The sequence below is a fragment of the Microtus ochrogaster genome, chromosome 6, assembly GCF_000317375.1.
Source record: "Microtus ochrogaster isolate Prairie Vole_2 chromosome 6, MicOch1.0, whole genome shotgun sequence".
NCBI classification, from domain to species: domain Eukaryota; kingdom Metazoa; phylum Chordata; class Mammalia; order Rodentia; family Cricetidae; genus Microtus; species Microtus ochrogaster.
Window position 1 is genome coordinate 10,649,382 of NC_022013.1, and position 9,196 is coordinate 10,658,577.

The following is a 9,196-nucleotide window of genomic DNA, read 5'->3' on the forward strand; positions in this document are numbered from 1 at the left end:
CTCTCCCCCATCAGCCCGAAGAGCCATCAGGGCTCCCTGACCTGTGGGAAGTCCAAGGACCGCCCACCTCCATCCAGGTTCAGTAAGTTGAGCATCCAAACTGCCCAGGCCCAGTGGACTATTTTTATGCCTTTCAATTTGTCCGAAATAGTTCATAACCACAAAGAAGTCACACAAACTTGGCTTTAAAAGTTTCTCTGAATAACTGAGCTCTTGTCCAATTGTTTTACTAAGTTTGGGGAAAGATAAAGCATATTAACCATGAAAAACTAGGGAGTTTGCTATTTGAATGCATCAAATAATTTATAATTAAAATTAGCATATTAGCTATAATGAAATGGCTTCTATAAAACAAAACCTGCAATAGATTTTCCCCATAAAATAAAGTAAGGGTTCATCTAACCTGCCTCTTGGTTAATAAACCTAGTAAATCTTTTGATAATTCCAATATTGGTGATTACAGCATTCCCCATACCACCTTCATAATTCTCCTCAGAAAAACACAGTCCTAAAAGCTACCAAACAATAGTTCAACATCTACAAAACAAAAATTTTCAACATACTGAGGCACTAAATATTACTGGCACAATCCAGTTTCAGGAATCTTGTGATCAAATATTCTAAATCTCCTTTGCATGCTGGGGCATAGTCTCAGAGGTTGGCATATCCTCCGTCAGCACTTTTCTCCTGAGCTGCTCCCCACCCAGCCCTGAGTGTCTTCTTTGTGTTCATGTATGTGTGAGTGCACAGGCGCATGTATGTTGTATGTATGAGTGGAGGTCACAAGACAATCTCATGTGTTGTTCCTTGGATACTGTGGTGGTTTAAATAGCAATGGCCCCCAGAGGCTCACATATTTGAATGTTTGGTCTTTAGGGAGTGGCACTATTAGGAGGTGTGGCCTTGCTGGGGGAGGTGTGGCCTTGTTGGAGGAAGTGTGTCACTAGAGATAGGCTTTGGGGTTTCAAATGCTCAAAAGAGGCCCAGTGTCTCTCTTCCTGCTGCCTGAGGATCTCAATGTAGAATTCTCAAGCTGCTTCTCCACACCATGTCTGCCTGCATGCTGTCTTGCTTTCTGCAGTGATGACAATGGACTGAACCTCTGAACTGTAAGCCAGCCCCAGTTAAATGCTTTCCTTCATAAGAGCTGCGTGGTTGTGGTGTCTTCACAGCAGAAGGTTCTGAATAAGACGGAGGCCTTCTACTTTTGTCAGAAGCGCTGGTTCTCACTGGCCTGGAATCTTACTGATGGCCACATCAGCTGGCCAGTAGCTGCTGGCGGCCCACCTGTCTCTGACTACAGCACCAACTGCAGCTGTTTAACCCCACACTCATGTCCTCTGTTTACAAGGCATGTGCTTCTGACTGCCCATCTCTCCAGCCCAGGTTTTCATTCTGACTACATTTATTTATTTCCCCCCCTTTCTCTGTCTCTCTCTCTCATCTATCTGTCTGTCTGTCCATCTGTCTGTCTACTGTGGGTGCACATTCAGGTGGTGCACTGTGCCATGGTACCCATGTGGAGGTCAGAGGACAACTGGTGGGGGCAATTCTCTCTTTGCACAATGTGGACTGAACTCAGTTTGTACAGCAAGCCCCTTTACCCAATATGCTGTCCCTCCAGCCCATGCTCTGCTTCAGTGTTCTGCCTGCATGTATGCCTACACTGCAGAAGAAGGCACCAGATCTCATTATAGATGGTTGTGAACCACCACGTGATTGCTGGTACCTCTGGATCTCTAGAAGAACAGCCAATGTTCTTAACAACATCTGAGCTACCTGTCCAACCACATACTCTGGTTCTGGACTGTGATGTTAGTCATATATATCTGCACATGTGTTCAAACTGCATAAAATAAACATATGAACACACAGACATGCCTAGACATACACACACAAGGGGATGTAAAACAGTGAAATATGAACTGAAACCGTGGACTGTGCCAACAGCAGTTGTCTAGCCATGAAAAGAGACTATATTCAAGCCAGGCCCACCACCAGGGGGACACAGGGGTTAGAGGTATAACAACTCTTATCTGCATTATTTCTTATGATTTCATGGAGAACTACAACTATCTCAAAAAAAGTTTCTAAAACTCATCATTCAGTGTGGTGGTTTGAAAGAAAATGACCCATAGGGAATGGCATTATTAGAAGGTGTAGCCTTGCTGGAGGAAGTACATCACTGTGGGGGCGGGCTTTGAGGTCTCTTGTTCAAGCTTTGCTCAGTGTGACACTGAGATCATTTCTTATTGCCTGCAGGTCAAGATGTAAGACACCCAGCTACTTCTCCAGCATCAAGTCTGCCTGCCTGCTGCCATGTCCCACCATGATAATGGACTAAATCCCTAAAAATGTAATCCAGCCCAATTAAATGTCTTTCCTTTACAAGAGTTGCTGTGGTCTTGGTGTCTCTTCCCTAAGTAAGACATTCAGACAAGCCTGCTGCCATGATGAATGGAGGGACCGCGCTGAACAACACAGTAGCAAAACCATCAGGGAAGAGCCCAGTAGAGACCTTAGAGACACCACAGCAGCCATTGGCTGTCAGCACCTAAATGCACCAGCCAATCTAATGAATGCATCAAGCCCAGAGCTTCCAGCGTATTTACTGAGAGAGGCAGGATCAGTGACACAGAGGTAGCAGCTAAGGTCAGACGCTAAGGGGGTCTACTGGAGGCATGGCCTGGTTTCTTCATCAAACTCTCAAACAATAAAGAAGACAGTCTAGGAGACTGGTCAGGGGGTAAAACACTTACTGCCCAAGTGTGAGAACTTTAGCTCCTCAGAACACATATAGAGCCAGGCTTGGTAGTGAGCATCTGCAATTCCAGGTCTTCTGTGAAGACACGGAAACTAGAGCCATGAGAATCCTAGACGCTTGCAAGTCAGCTGGCCTGGCATACAGAGATGGGACAGCACGGACCTCTGGATCAATAACAAGGTGGGGTGGGGGCTGGAGAGATGCTCCAGCAGTTAGGAACACTCACTGCTCTTCCAGAGGACCTGGGTTCCATTCCCAACACCCATGTTAGGAAGCCCACAACCACCTGCAATTCCAGCTCCATGGGATCCAACACCCTCTGCTGGCTTCCATGGGCGTCTGCATTCGTGTGCAGCAGTGGTTCTCAACCTCCCTAATGCTGTGACCCTTTACCACAGTTCCTCGTGCTGTAAAGTTATTTTGTTGCTACTTTATAACTACAATGTTGCTACTGTCATGAATCGTAATATAAATAATCTTCTTCCTATGGTCTTAGGTGACCCCTGTGAGAGGGTCATTCAACCCCCAAAGTCCTCACGACTCTCAGGTTGAGAACTGCTGATGTACACAAACCCCTACACTGACACAGATACAGGCGCATAGATTAGAAATAATGAAGCAATGGGGGCTGGAGAGATGGCTCAGCAGTTAGGAGCACTTTCGACACTTCCTTCCGAAAGACCAGAGTTCCTAATACCCACATCAGATGGCTCACAAACACTGGTCACTCCAGCTTCACAGGATCCAGTAGCTTCTGTCCTACCTGGGCACCTATACACAGGTGGCGCTCACATACACATACATATGAGCAAATCTTTAAAAACAAAAGTAAAATAATAAGCAAAATGTGGAAGATGAGAACCAACCCCCGAAGCTGTCTTCTAAGCTCCACATGCACACTGTTCGATGTATGCAGCTTCACTCACACATATACATACATCATACACACATCACACATACAAAGAAACAGTGAACTGAGAGTGACAGTCATGTATCTAGATTGGCATGGTTCAGACATGGGTTGGGCACCCATGTAGTGGTATGGACGGGTGGTAGGACCTTCAAAAGGTGGTAGGATCTTCAAAAAGAGATGGGGCTCAGTGGCAGAGTAAATGCTCAGAATAAAGGGGGCCCCTGGGCTCAATTCCCAGCATCATATGGTTATATTCCAGTAACATACTGAGCCACGGCAAATAAATCCAAATAGCATTCAGTGGTTAGTACACCAGAATCAAGCCACGACGAACGGTGGTGGCGCTCGCCTTTAATCTCAGCACTCGGGAGGCAGAGGCAGATGGATGTCAGTGATTTCAAGGCCAGCCTGGTCTACCAGAGTGAGTTCCAGGACAGGCTCTAAATCTACAAAGAAACCTGTCTCGAAAAACAAAACAAAACCAAAACAAAGCAGAATCAGGTCACATGCCTGGAAAGAGTCTAAACCATCTGCACAGCACTGAAAGCCTCGCACACTCGGCCCAGCCTGGGCCCTCACCATCACAATCCACTTTCTCTGCCTCCTTCCAGCTACAAAGACAGCTCCTGGCTTCCCACACAGTCACCAAGCTTGTGCTACACCCTCCCACTGTCACACCCTTTATCCTCCAACAATGGGAGCTTCAGGAAGCAGGTCAGAGACTCCCAACATGGGCCAGCTTCGATCTGAGTGCCTCCTCCCTCAGGCTGAGCTCTGGAGCTCTCTCCCATTGAAGAAGAATACACTGCTCACAGGAAAATATACTACATGCTCGGTTTCTTCTAGATCCGGCACCTTGGGCTACCTGAGGTGCGTCAGAGGGTCAGGAATGCTTGCTGGTGGAAGAGCGGCGCTGAGGACAAGCTGCATTCCCCAAGACACACTAGAAGGCATCCTGCAACAACGCAGGAGGGCCACAGGAGAGGTGCGCAAGCTGGGAGCGGTACAGTGCCTGCCTGGCACACATGAAGCTGGACCCCAGCACCCCAAAAGTCATCCGAGAGGGAAGGAGGAGGGAAGGAGTTAAGAAGGGAGGGTGAAGGGTGTACAAGAGGGAAGGAAAGATGGGTGAGAGAAGAGAAGGGAAGGCAAGAGGGAGATAAAGGAGGAGAGGAAGGGAGGAGAGGAAGGAGGAGAGGAAGGGAGGAGAGGAAGGAGATGGAGCGAGGAGGGAAGGCAAGAGAGAGATAAAGGAGGAGAGGAAGGAGATGGAGCGAGGAGGGAAGGCAAGAAGGAAGGAGATGTAACGAAAATCTTATTGTTTCCCAACAATAACAAATTTTAAAAGCAAAATTAATATTTAAATATCTATAAAAGTAATATTCAACAGCAACTCAATATCTCTGTATCACAGGCAGTTCAGCTGAACCCAGGCTGGGCACACCTTCATACAGGCTTGGGCAGGGCTTTGAAAAGTGAGAGTGCCCGGGGCTTAGGAAGGTCTTTACACCTCCCATCTACAAAACCTGTTCAGGTGGGTGTCTGCTGGAGCACCCGGTTCCCTGGCGGCCACATCACTGCAGAATCGAGGGCCCCACTGGCCTGGGCTTCAGCATGCTTAGGGGTTAAGTGTCATCAAAGTCAAGAGGCTTCCAGACTCCAGTCCTCTGAGTGACAGACATTCAGGAACTAGGAAAGTAGCGACAGGCTGCCACAACACCCAGGACTTAGCAGTTTCTCAAGCCGGAGCCTCTCCGTGGGCAAAGTTCCCAGCTGAACAGTAGGAGACCAGCAAGGCTGGATCCTTCTGGAGAGAGCAGTGGTATGTACATGTGAAACATCAGAGGCTGACATCCCTCAAACATGTACAACACACATGTCCACATCACGCTGGGTGTGGGCTTTATACTGATCTCTATCAGCTCAAAGAAAACATGTAACTAGAGTTGATTTTGGCTGTTAACGTAGTTTGTGTCTATGAAGTTGGTTATCAACACTGAGTTACAACTCAGGAATCCCTGCTAAGACAAACACAGGGTCAGGTTCCTAGGAACCTCTGGTCCTGGAAATTTTGACAGTTGATAAAGACATAAACTGTCCTGTTCTGTCATGCATGTCTGTTAACGTTGAATTCACAGATGATGACATTGGCCATGTGTGTGGAAATTTGCCCACCATACCTGTCGGCTCTGTAAGGTATACATGGCCCTCTAACTTATGAACATACAGTAATTCAGATCTACATCTGGAGGTCTTACACAAGCAAAAGATTGGGGCCAGCGACATGGTTCTGTCAGTTAACGACGCTTGTTAGGAAAGCCTGAAGATCCAAGTTCAATCCCGGAACCCAAGTGAAGATAAAAGGGGAAAACTGTCCAGGGCAGCCAGGGCTACACAGAGAAACTCTGTCTCCAAACCAAAAGGGGGAGCCCAATTCTACTAAGTTATTCTATGGGCCTCTATATGCACGCGGTGACACATTTATGACCCTTGTACACAATAACACTTTTTAAAAATTAAAAACAAAACTAAAAAGTAAAAGATGGGGACAGGGAGATGGTTCAGTTGGCAAAGTGCTTGCTTGAATCCTCAGCACGAGAACCTGCATTTGGACAACTAGAATCTACATAAAAAAGCCAGCACAGGGCCAGTGAGGAGATTTAGCAAGGAAATGCCCTTACCAGTGAGCGTGACCACCTCAGTCTGAGTTCATGATCCCACACCGTGGGAGGAAAAACTAACTCTTGCAAGTTGTCTTCTGACCTCCAATGTGTCCCACCACATACATACAGAGATAACTTTTAAATTAAGGAAAAAATAGTTGGGGCTGGGGAGACGGCTCAAGGTCCACTGCCAAAGCCACTGACCTGAGTTTGGTCCTTGGGACCCACACAGTGAAAGAAGGGAACCAATCCCCTCAAGGTTTCCTTGGACCTCCGCACCTGTGCTGTGGCATATGCACATACACATCTAATAAACAAATAAATAAATGTAGTTTTTAAAAACTAATGAGCCACATAGAAGTGATTCTTAAAGGAAGGGAGGGAGGGAGGGAGGGAGGAAAAAAGAGCCAGTACAGTGGTACATGTCTATAACTCCAGAGGCAATATGGTAGGCGGAGACAGGCAGATCCTTAGAAGCTCAAGGGAGAGATGGCCTACTTATGCTATTAAGGGATTCTGTCTCAAAAAAAGGGGAAGGTACCTGAGGAGTGATATTCAAGGTTGTGTTTGATCTGCAAACACACACACAAGGCTGGCTGACACACACACACACACACACACACACACACACACACAGAGAGAGAGAGAGAGAGAGAGAGAGAGAGAGAGAGATTGATTATGGTTGGAGGGTTGGAGGTCACAACATGAGGAGCTGTATTAAAGGGTCTCAGAATCAGGAAGGTTGAGTCTTTCCTGTGTGCACTCAAGACTACGATAGTTGGATGATTCCTGTGTTTAGTTGAGAAACCTCTGTGATTGCCGTGGTGGCTGCACCAGTTTGCACTGGCACTGGGAGTGAGTAATGGCTGTCTTTTCCCCACGCCCTCCCAGCTCTGCCAGCTATCTTCTTAGTAAGCACTGTGACTAAAGAGAGTTGAAATCTCAGTTTTTCTACCTTGTCTTCAGGCTTGGCAGCAAGTGCCTTGACCTGCTGAGCTATCTCCATGCCCCTGAGACAGTATTAGTATTAGTGTGGCTTTAGTCTACTTTCCCCAATGGCTAAGGATATTGGTTAGTCTTTTCAAATATGTATTGGTTACATGTGTCTATTCTTTTGAGCACTATCTTTTCAGCTTTTTAGGACATTTATTAACCAGGTGATTTCCTTTTTCTGGTACTTTTTCTAGTCATTTGTACATTCTACATATCAGTCTCCTGTCTGATGTTGGTAAAAATGGTTTTTCTTTCAATTCTGTAGCCTTTGACATTTCCTCTGCTGTACTAAAAATTTATTTCTTCTTACCTGACAATTCTTAGGACGATCAGATGCTTACACCTGTATATTTTTTTTTTTTGAAGTGCAATGTAGAGGAGGTCAGAGGCCTCAGATCCCTGGAACTGGAGTTATAGGTCTTTATGAGTTGCCAGACATAAGTGCCGGGAACCGAACTCCAGTCCTCTGTGAGAGGGGCACATGCTCTTCACCCACCATCTCCCAAGCCCCTGCTCATGTCTCACGGTGTTTTCCTCTAGCATTCTCTAAGTTTCAGGTCTTACATGGAGGTCTGTGCAAGGTTGAGAGCTGCGCGTTTGGTTTTACTGTCTTCCCTGTGAGACCCAGCTTGTCCAGTTTGTTGACAAGGCCGTTTTTAGCCAATGCATGTTTCTAATGCCTCTGTCAGAATTAAGTGGCTGTAGCTAAGTGGGTTTACTTCTGGGCCCTCTATTCTATTCCTTTTGTCTATATGTCTGATTTGGGGTATGACTGGAATTTGAACAGGTACTTGGATGGAATTATTTTAAACCCTGAATCATTTTAGAGTTACATTTATACCATTAAATTGAGAATTACAAAACTTGGAATTTCCATTTGCTTTAAAGGTCATAACTGTAGGGGAACGTACAGCTTCCCAAGAAGGATGGTTTAGCTACAAACAAACAAATCATTTCCATATTACCATAAATGCTTAGCTTCCTCTATATTTAGAGATCAGTATTATAAGTATAGAAGTTTACTATTTTAAGTTTTTGAATTTTATTTATTTTGGGGGTGGGTAGGGGTTGGGGAACGGCCTGCACGAGTCCATTCTCTCCTAACCATGACTCAGGGTTGGAATTAAGGTCACCAGGCTTAGCAGCAAGTACTTTTCCCTATAAGGCATCTCACTGGCTGTTTTCTCTGAAAATGAATTTGCCTTGTAGGTGCAATTCTGCAATGGCTTCTTGTTTTCTTTAATCATTAGTGCATGCATGTAGGGGGTCGTGCCACACTGCACAAGTCAGGACCAGACGACAACCGTGGGATGGGTTTCAAGGATGGAGCTCACGTTGTCGGGCCTGCACAGCAAGGGCTTCAGGCTGAGTCATCGCAGCTGCCAGATGGGGAATGTCAGCTGCTAGTATATTAAGCAACACCCAGGGGATAGCGGCACACCTGAGCATGTCTAAGGAGACCTGTGAAGAGGCCATTACAACACAGGACTCTGACCTGAGGAAAGGATTAGATGAACTCGGGACAATGCACAGTGGGAGGCAGGGAAAAGTGGGAGGCGAGGCCTGGCAGGAAGAAGTAGATTACTGGGAGCTTGTTTGTTGAGGTTGTTTGCCTTGGCCTCTTTCTAAGGCCCCTTTCCTCCACTTGCTGTCCCATGGGACATAAGCCACTCAGCTAAATCCTCCTTGCCATGATGGACTGAGTTCTCTGCTGCACCCTCCCTCCCTGTATGAATGGACTGAGCCCTTTCTCCCCATATGAATGGATTGAGCCCTCTACCCTCCCCGTATGAATGGACTGAGCCCTCTACCCTCCCTCCCTGTATGAATGGACTGAGCCCTCTACCCTCCCCGTATGAATGG

At 46.5% G+C, this 9,196-nt stretch overlaps 1 protein-coding gene across 2 annotated transcripts in view; it reads right to left on the minus strand.

Annotated features, from left to right (window-relative positions):
- The window catches only part of C6H2orf76 (chromosome 6 C2orf76 homolog), a 58,648-nt gene that overhangs the window by 38,593 nt on the left and 10,859 nt on the right, over nucleotides 1–9,196 (minus strand). The gene's annotated exons all lie outside the window — the stretch shown is intronic.